A 10659-nucleotide genomic window follows, 5' to 3' on the forward strand; every position below is an offset into this window, starting at 1 on the left:
TCTTAAATAGATTAAAATTGGCAGTTAACGAAAAGATAAGAATGAACAGTTATGATAATTGTAACTATTCAATTTTCATTTAATTATATATTAAATAATATATAATTAAATAATCAGAGTTAAAATAAACTGACAAAAATTAATTATCGTTTTAGGCTTTAAACCCGTGTCCGTGTCAAGTGGCCAAGTGCTAAGTGCTAAATCTTTGATTATAAATATATATAAGCCACTTAGCCCACATGTCCAAAAACACCACTTAGCCCATTTCATAACTCATATCTAATTGTTTACAATATAAACAATACATTCCCTTCTTACTTTTTCCATGTGGGATAATCTCTCACACATAACATTATTATTGGAAATATTCCAACAAACAACACCCCCAAGCTTACTTGAGGCTATACTCACAAAGAAATATATACAAAAAGCGTACACGCTTCTCCCCCAAGCTAAAAAGAAGCATTGTCCTCAATGCTTAGAAGGAGAAAAGAAGACATCAAAATATTTTTGAATTTTCCACTTTTTCAATTGTTTCTTCTCTTTTTTTTTATATTGAATGTGCAATGTCCTTGCCTTTTACTTAATTCGGACGGCTTTTTCTATAAGCAACTTATTTGTCCACGCCTTTTAGAAGTAGGACAGCTGTTACTCAAATATTTTTCATTATTCACAAAGAAAATGATATCACAAACTTGCATTCATAAAAACCAAAACTCCAATTCATCCACCACAAACTCCATCACAAATGATCATTTTGCTTCACAAAAACCAAGAAAAGAAGAAAATGAAACAAAAGCTCAAATAACTAAAGATGTGGCTTGAAAAGAAGAGATAAGGCTCAAATGGTTTCAAGAAGGCAAATGTAAACCCAAAAATAACAAAAAGAGTAAAGCTATCCTAAAAATTAAGAATACCACCCCGAAAAAGGTGCCTTTTTCCTTTTTAGATAGTTCGGTCTCGGGTTTGAGAATCATACATCAACCTTTATTAGATTAGGTTTGCATAGTCAAGGATCCACGCCGCTCATACAAGAAATGTTGAAGGCTAGAAAAACAAGTAACCTCACAAGGATGTGGCAATAACTCACTAGTGGTGTCAAATTAACTATAGGGAGCAACTACCAACATGCCACAAGCAAGTAGAATCCGGCTTCATGATCCTACTAGTTCAAACCAACTACCCTAGCATACACTATCCTAGAGTCAACCAAACATAGTCTCAAACCGTGCATACCTTACAACCTAGGAAGAAAATCATGCAAAAGACAAGTCCAATGTAGAAGGTTCATTTCATAAGAAAAATGAAAAATAATGCCTCAAAATTACATCAAGAATAAAGAGAAAAATAAAGGAAAGTAAAAGAAAAGGAAAATAAAAGAAAGTAAAAGAAAGGGAGACATAGAAAAGGAAATATAGGAGAAATAGTATGAAAAGGACTAGAAAGCAAGTTAAACACATAAGAATCCCAATCGACAAACAAGTGATCGATCAACATCAATGTCATCGATCCCAAACACATTATGTGTTAACAAGCATGCATCCTCAAACCCTTCAACTTCCCCTAAACTAATCCTATTCTATGCAACCAAGAAAAATAAAGAGAAAAATAAGAAAGATCTCACCGGGCTCCCAAGCTTAGCAAAAATAAACGAAGTAAGTAGAAGCCACCTCGTTGCATTCCATAAACAAAAGCTTCGTCAAGAAACCAAGTGAGAAAAACAAAATAAAAGAATCTATATACAAAAAAAATTGTTAGTAACTTCCAAGTGAAATCGGCCGAAAATTCGGCAGCATAACGACAGGAAATGAAAAATATATATTAGAGACAATGAAACATCAGGAAACATCATCAGCAACAAGAATCGTCAGAATAACAGCAGAGCAGATAGATAAGGAACAGTGTAAGTCATCATCAAAGAAATCAGCAGATAAAACATCACAGAGACATCAGAGCAGACAGAGGACATGGAGGCTAAGAAGGAAAATGCGAAATGAACCACTAGCAAGGAGGAAAACATGCAAACCACAACCAACCTAAACCAACTCCCCCAAGATAGAAATGAGCTACCCCTCCCCCAAGCTAAACCCAACCGTAGGGCAAACATGAAACAAAATCAAAAAACATGCATACGGAGAGGGGTAGCCAACATGGCTAACTCGGCACTAAAGTAGGGGGTAGAACTAGGACTCCTCCCACCCATAGAAACAACCTCCTTCCCTTTAGCCCTACCTAACCTCCTGAGGGCATCAGCAGCAAAATACTCAGACCAATAATCCAAAACAGGGGGACTCGAACGACCCCACCTCTCCTCAGTCTCAGGGGAAGGGAAATGAGTAGGGTTTCCTGGATCATAACTCCAGTCACACCCTCCCTGCCTCTTGAAATCATAATCCCCTCTAGAGGTCCCACGAATGGAACTATGTGCCATTTGTGGGCCCTCCCAATAAGGATAGCAGAGACGGGGCCCCACCGCCTTGTCAAAAGGCTCCCACTGTGGGATAGGGCCCTCTTGGACCGGGAGGTACGGGTAGTTCACATAAGGCTCAATATCCCCCCTAGAAACATGATAGTCATACACCCTCCTAGCATGATAATCAAAGCTACCCTCAAAACAACCATTCCCCATAGAAGAGGAAGAAGACAAGGCAAAAGTAAGGGCATCAATCTTTTCATGCAAGCTAGACAAGTCATGCAAGGAAGGAGATGAAGGAGATGAAGGAGAAAGAGGAGTAGGAGAAGAAGTACTAGGGTTACCTCCTTTAGATGATGAGGCCTTAGACCTTGGATGAGCATTACCCGAAGAAGGCATGGAATCCCGACGAAAAGAACTTCGAATATCTCTCTTGGGCGGCTTCCAAGGGTAGGATGAATTTTTGTCTTTCACCATCGACCCTTCATAGGGAATAAGGCACCAATCGGTAGTCCTCGACACTTTCCAAATTAACAAATCATCCATGATAGTGCGCTCAATGAACTTTTGGGTGATCAAGGCAAACGTGCCCAACAAACAAGATGAAGACTTCTCTCAAGGGTTCTTAATCTCCTTAAGATCCTCAATCTTGGATGCATACTTTTTGTTAAGTGACAACACAATGATGGTAATCATACCCCCTATTTGTATGCTACCCGAGAGAAAGAAGTCGTCCCTAATGTCGATGAAACGGTCGAGCAAGTGCCTTGCAAAGTCGATCACCTCCACTTCATCATCCTTGGGTCGACTAGCCAACCATAGCCAACTTAATTGTTCTTGAGACATGGCTCCAAGAGATTCCTTGGAGAAAAATGCATAAGTAAGGATGCGGCTAAAATAGCGCATCGCTCCATGGACTATTGAGGCCGACTTTTACGATTGAGCACAATAAGCGTCTTCAATAGAAATATCATCCCACCAATCATTCTTATCGTACCTATGGTCACGATGAAGAGTTTCATAGGCCGGAAAAATCAAAGGCACACCCTCGATGGGCTCCGGAAAATTGAACATCTTGTTTAGGAATGAAAGGGGAATAGAATAATCGTCATTGAATACTTGGAAAGATAGTGTTGGACATTCATTGTCGTTGTTACTCTTTTGCACATCGAGCGACGATAGAAATTCATATGTGAGCCTTGCAAAGGTGGGAGCACTAAGGTTAATGAATTGTTCAAGGCCCAAATTCCGAGCTAACATCCATACATCATCGTCGATCCCTAGAAGAGTAGTGGTGTCATGATCATAAAATCTCGTAGAATACAATTTCCTTGATGAAAGACTCTCGAATCGGTCCCAATGCTTTTGAACCGTGAACTTGATGCCGTATGTTTCTTTGATGGTGGAAGTTGGATCAATAGTTCTCCTTGAATTTGTAACCTTGGTGCGCTTAGCTTGCCTTGAACCACCCATCTACAAAATAATGGACAAAGAGAATGGTTTCAAAAATAGGAATAGTATACCAAAAATTAATCATGAATATGGGGAAAAATAAAGTGCACAATACTCCATGGGTTAAACAAAAATTCAATAGAGGTGAATAATGCATAATCAAGGCATCACAATTGACACAAATATTACCCCAAATCACAATTAAGAAAAGCAACAATATACCATACTACCAACAACCATTATCTCCATTATCACCATCAACATCAACAAAATACCCTAAAACTAATCATATGAAAATCCAACAAGATTCATGCCAAAATTCATTACATGCTCAAATAATATCATCATAATTAAATTTCACAAAACCAACATCAACATTTCCATATTCATCAACATAAGAACAAGTAGTGGTAGTAATGGTGGTGAGAGTGAGGGTAGTACTAGTCATGCTCAAATTCTCATGAGGTATAAAAATTGAAACTTTATCACATAAAACATGCAATTATACTCTCAATTGATAGAAAATCACAAGATCTATATTTAAGCAAGAAAAACACTACTACACATAAACATCTCCAACAATCATACCAACAAGTTCCAATTAAAAAGTACCCAAAATTTTCAAACTAGGAGTGAGAAAATTACCTTTAAAGATGTAGAATGATGACTTGGGTAACAAAGTAGTGAGAATTATGGAGATTTTGATGTAGAAAGATGAAAAACAATATGATGAAGATGAAGGATAACTATGAGCAACCCAAATAGATCTAAGAAGGAAGTAGAATGAAGTAGGAGAGAAGGAGAGAAGGAAAATCGGGCTTAAAAGAGGAGGGAAAACAAGCCCTCGTACACCCAGCTAGTTGCGGCCGCACATGAGAGATGTGTGCCCGCACAGAGCTCGTGTGCGGCCGCACATTGCTGATGTGCGGGCGCACACATACTGGAGATAAATTCCGAGTTTCTTCCTCCATCATCTTGTGCGCACACCCCTATGATGGTCATGGGGAACCATATAGGCAATAGCTACACTTCATATTGGATAGTGAAAAACATGAAAATCATGAAAATAAACACTAGTATTCACCATTCTTCATACTTACCCACTTTTCCAACTTAAGAATTGGGACAAGTTTACCTCAAAATTGGCATCAAAATTGTTGGAAATCAACTCAAACCAACCTACAACATCAAACACAACAAGATTAAATCACAAAAACACCATCAAAACACAAAGAAAAACCAAAAGGAAAAGGAAGAAAAAGTTAGAAAACACGGGTTGCCTCCCGTGAAGCGCTTATTTTAGAGTCTTAAGCTAGACATCCTCCACCTCTTTCAAGGTGGATTATAGAGAGTCATGTCATGAATGAACCCCACAAATACTCCATCATAATACCGCTTGAGCATATGTCCGTTGACCTTAAAAGTCCTCGAAAAATCCAATGGAGAAATTTCAATGGAGCCATTTGAGAACACCTCTTGAACAACAAAAGCATCGGTCCAACGAGACATCAATTTTCTGGGGAAAAGCCTCATTTTGGAATTGAAAAGAAGCACCTTATCCCCCGGAACAAACTCTTTCTTCTCAATGAGCTTATCATGCACCTCCTTAGTTCTAGCTTTATACAAGCTAGCACAATCATACGCATCCAACCGAATCTCTTCTAACTCATGCAAGTCCAACCAACGTTGCTCACCCGCACTAGCTAAATCAAAATTGATCTTCTTAATAGCCCAATGAGTGCGGTGCTCGAGCTCAACCGGAAGGTGACAAGACTTTCCATAAACCAAGCGATAAGGAGTGGTACCAATAGGAGTCTTGAAAGCCGTTCTATATGCCCACAAGGCATCATCAAGCTTGTTTGCCCAATCTTTCCTACTCCTTGCAACCGTCTTCTCAAGAATCAACTTAATTCGACGATTAGATACCTCAACTTTCCCATTGGTTTGAGGATGATAAGGAAGACCAAATCTTTGGTTCACTCCATGCTTCTTCAACATCTTCCGGAAAGCATAGTGCACAAAATGGGAGCCATTATCAATTATAACCGCTTAGGGGATGCCAAACCTAGGGAATATTATCTTTTTGAACAATTTCATCACCACTTTATGGTCATTAGTTGGAGAAGCAATGGCTTCCACCCACTTTGACACATAATCAACGGCAACAAGAATATATTGATTCCCATAAGAAGATGGGAAAGGACCCATAAAATCTATACCCCAAACATCAAATATTTCCAACTCAAGTATTGGTTGTTGGGGCATCTCATTCCTTCTTGAAATATTCTCGGTCCTTTGGCATTGATCACAACTTTTGACATACTCCCAAGCATTCTTGAAGAGGTTAGGCCACTATAATCCACATTGAAGCACCTTAGAGGCCGTTCTTGAAACACCCATATGACCACCACTAGGGTCCGAGTGGCACATCTTCAAAACATTTGGTATTTCCTCATTTGGCACACACCGGCGCAACAATCCATCCACACCTCTTTTGTACAAGATTGGTTCATCCCAAACATAGTGCCTAGCTTCTCTCTTGAGCTTCCTCCTTTGGTTGTTGGAAAAGGAAGGAGGGAACTCCCCACAAGCAAGAAAATTCACCAAATCGGCAAACCAAGGGAGCTCCTTCACATTGATAACATATAATGAATCATCCAACATCCAGTCCTCTATAGGAGACCCATCATCTTGAACTTGAAAATCCTCAAGTCTAGACAAATGATCCGCAACAACATTTTCCGCACCTTTTTTATCCTGGATCTTAAGATCAAAATATTGAAGCTCAAGGACCCAACGAATCAACCTCGGTTTGGATTCCTTTTTTCCAAAGAGATACTTCAAAGCCGCATGATCGGTGAAAACTATAGTCTTAGACCCCAACAAATAACAACGGAATTTCTCAAAAGAATGAACAATAGCCAAGAATTCCTTTTCCGTTGTTGTGTAATTTCTTTGAGCACCATTGAGAGTCTTTGACATATAGTAGATGACATGGAGCCTTTTGTCGATTCTTAGACCCAACACACCTCCTATGGCCGTATCACTTGCATCACACATAAGCTCAAATGGCAAATCTCATCTAGGGGCTTGGACAATAGGAGTAGAAGTCAAAGCTTTCTTCAATCTATTAAAAGCTTCCAAACAAGCATCATCAAAGACAAAATCAACATCTTTTTGGAGCAGATCATTTAAGGGCTTAGCAATGAGAGAAAAGTCTTTGATAAACCTTCTATAAAATCCGGCATGACCCAAAAACGATCTTACCCCTTTCACATTGACCGGAGGGGGCAACTTCACTATCACCTCAATCTTAGCCTTGTCAACTTCAATGCCTTTATTAGAAATTCTATGGCCTAGAACAACCCCTTCTTCCACCATGAAGTGGCATTTTTCCCAATTAAGCACCAAATTGACCTTTACACATCTCTCAAAGCGTTTTTCAAGATTTTTGAGGCAATCCTCAAATGAAACACCTCCCACGGAAAAATCATCCATGAAGACTTCATTCCTCTTCAAGCATGTCCCCAAAAATGCTCATCATACACCTTTAAAAGGTCGCCGGAGCATTACACAATCCAAAGGGCATTCTTCTATATGTAAAAGTCCCATAGGGGCATGTGAAGGTTGTCTTCTCTTGATCCTCGGGATGAATAGGAATTTGAAAGAATCCAGAATGTCCATCAAGGAAGCAATAGAATTTGTGCCTAGTCAACCTTTCAAGCATTTGGTCAATAAAAGGGAGAGGGAAGTGATCCTTTTTGGTTTACGTGTTTAGACATCTATAGCCTATACACATCCTCCAACCGGTGACCGTTCTAGTTGGAATGAGCTCACCTTTATCATTCTCAACTACGGTCATACCCCCCTTTTTAGGAACGACATGCACGGGGGAGACCCACCTTGAGCTTGAGATGGGGAATATGATTCCCGCATCCAAAAGCTTGGTGATCTCTTTCTTGACTACTTCTCCCATTTGGGGATGTAGTTTCCTTTGTCGTTCGATAGAAGGTAGGGTGCCCTCCTCAAGTGTTATGTGGTGTGTACACAAGGTGGGGCTTATGCCTTTAAGATCATCAATTGTGTACCCCAAAGCACCTTGGCGCTTTCTCAAAACACCATATAACGCTTGAGCTTGGCTCTCACTCAAGGATGCACTAACAATAATGGGATATGTAGAATTAGGGCCTAAGAATTCATACCTAAGGTGTGATGGTAAAGGTTTTAGCTCTACCATGGGAACACCTTTACCTTCTTTGGTTGAGGCCACTTGCAAAGCATCTTGGCTTGATATCCCCATACAAGTTTATTCTTCACTCCCTATATTGCCTCCATCAAGAAAATCTTCATACAATTGCACTTCCTTGGTTGGGATACCTATCTTTTCCTTATTCAACAAGACACTCAAGAGGATCATTAGATGTGAGCAAGTGCTCATGCATGGAATTCACAATATTATCAAGCACTTCAACTCTCATGCAATTTCCTAAAGAAGAAGAGGGATATTTCATACCTTCATTCAAGTCAAATTCAACTACTTCCTCTCCAATCTTAAGAGAAATCTTAGCACTTTTAACATCTATCATAGCCCCCGATGTAGCAAGGAAAGGTCTACCTAAGATGATAGGTATTGTAGCATCTTCATCCATATCCAACACTACAAAATCAACGGAATAACAAATTTACCAACCCTTAAAGGCACATCTTCTACCTTTCCCTTAGGAATCTTGATCGACCTATCGGCTAATTGCAAAGTAATCTTGGAAGGTAGAAGTTCTCCTAGACCTAATCTTTGATAAACCGAATATGGCATAAGGCTAACACTAGCTCCTAAGTCACATAAGGCATTATCAATTTGGGTCTTTTTGATGGCACAAGGGATGGAAAAATTTCTGGGATCCTTCAACTTAGGAGGCATATTGTTTATGATGATTGCACTACAATGCTCGGTAAGGCTAATGGTCTCCACCATATCACAAGTCCTTTTTCCACTCAAAATCTCCTTAAGGAACTTAGCATAGTTTGGCATTTGTTCAACAACATCGGTGAAATGAAGAGTTAGATGAAGTTGCTTAAGCATCTCTACAAATTTCCAAAATTGCTCATCCAACGTATATCTATTATATCTTTGGGGATAGGGAAGCCTTGGTTTGCAAACCTGTTTCTCTTTCTCTATCACCTTCTCTACTTGTTCCTCATCAACATTTTCACTCAAAGGACATTCACCACCTTCAACTTCAATGGGATTCTCACTAGCAACACTCTTCTTAGGCACACCTCCCTCAAGGACCTTACCACTTCTAGTGACAATGGCATCCATAGGGTTCCTAGAATCTAGGCTAGGTGGAGTCAAAGAAGAAGAGTTTGCGTATTCCTTGAACACACTAGTCAATTGAGAAAGTTTTTCACTCAAATCCTTGTTATAAGCCAACATGTAATTAAACTTCTCTTCATTCAAAACCATACACATTTCCAAAGTTTTGGCTTGTTTCTCAATGACACTTTCCAATAATTCCCTAGAAGAAAATGATTGATCATAGGAATTATCATTTGAACTTTGAGCATTAGGAACTAAATCAATTGGGGAACCATCTTGAAAACTTGCATGAAAATATCCCCTAGTTTGATTATTCCAATTACCCCTAGTTTGATTTTGGCTCCTTTATTGACCATGGTTATCATAAGCTTGATTATGATCCCCATGTCTATGGCCATGACCATGACCATTACAACCGTGATGGTTATAGTTACCATGAATCCCTTGGTATCCATGATTTCTACAACCTCCATTTTGGTTATAATCATCATGATTCATATGATAATTCCTATTTCCAACATTCCTTTGAACATCAATTCTAGGTTCACAAGCATGATTAGTGACATAATTCACATGTTCCATTACACTTCCATCACATTCACTACAAGGAACATTTGGGCACTTAGAAGCATTATGATCATTCATTCCACACAATTCACATGGCCAACATTCCACAATCATGCAACAAGAAGAAAGATTGGAGTTAGAGTGAGAAGATGTACCTCTCCCCTTAATTTGGGAGGGAAGAATTGGAGCTTGGGAAGGGGGCTTCTCAAGCTTTTCTTTGAGAGACATAACTTCTTTCCCCAAATCCTCAATCAAAGTAGTCAAATCATTAATGGCACTAAGTTGTTCGATTGAGTAACCCTTGCTTGTTGGTTCTCTCTCCACTTCTTGCCAATTCATGTAATGACGAACCACTTCATCAATTGCATCAACCACTTCTTCTTCCGTTTTATTCATGATTGGGCCTCCAGCTCCGGCATCCAAACATGCTCTCCCATGAGAACCCAACCCACCATAGAAGATATGTATGATTTGATAGGTAGGAATCCCATGGTGTGGACACTCCCTTTGATAATCCTTAAATCTTTCCCATGTTTCATAGAGACTTTCTTTTGGCTTTTGCTTGAACCCTTGAATCAAAGATCTTGCCTCCGCCGTCTTCTTTTGAGGATAGAAACGGAACAAGAAAGCTTTGGTGACATCATTCCAAGTTCTCAAAGAATTGGGCTTCACTTCCTTATCTAGCCATTCCAAAGATCTTCCTATGAGAGAGAAAGGGAACAACTTAAGGCGGATAATCTCTTGAGATATTCCATTGACCTTGATTGTGTTACAATATTTTTCAAACTCCTTAAGATGGTTCAATGGGCTCTCGTTCTTTGCCCCACTATATTGTCTCCTCTCAATTAGGGTTATCATTGTCGGCCGAATTTCAAAGTCGTTGGCCGGTGTTGTAGGTGGAGCTATGCCG

The 10659-nt window shown here is 39.5% G+C and overlaps 1 non-coding gene across 1 annotated transcript; it reads left to right on the top strand.

Annotated features, from left to right (window-relative positions):
* Nucleotides 1-10233: 10233 nt before the first annotated feature.
* LOC145621710 (small nucleolar RNA R71) lies at nucleotides 10234-10339 on the top strand. The gene has a single exon (XR_014108518.1). It is a non-coding gene; the product is annotated as a small nucleolar RNA R71 (small nucleolar RNA).
* The last annotated feature ends 320 nt before the right edge of the window (nucleotides 10340-10659 follow it).

This window comes from Chenopodium album, chromosome 27 (assembly GCF_948465745.1).
Source record: "Chenopodium album chromosome 27, dcCheAlbu1.1, whole genome shotgun sequence".
In the NCBI taxonomy this organism is placed as follows: Eukaryota; Viridiplantae; Streptophyta; class Magnoliopsida; order Caryophyllales; family Amaranthaceae; genus Chenopodium; species Chenopodium album.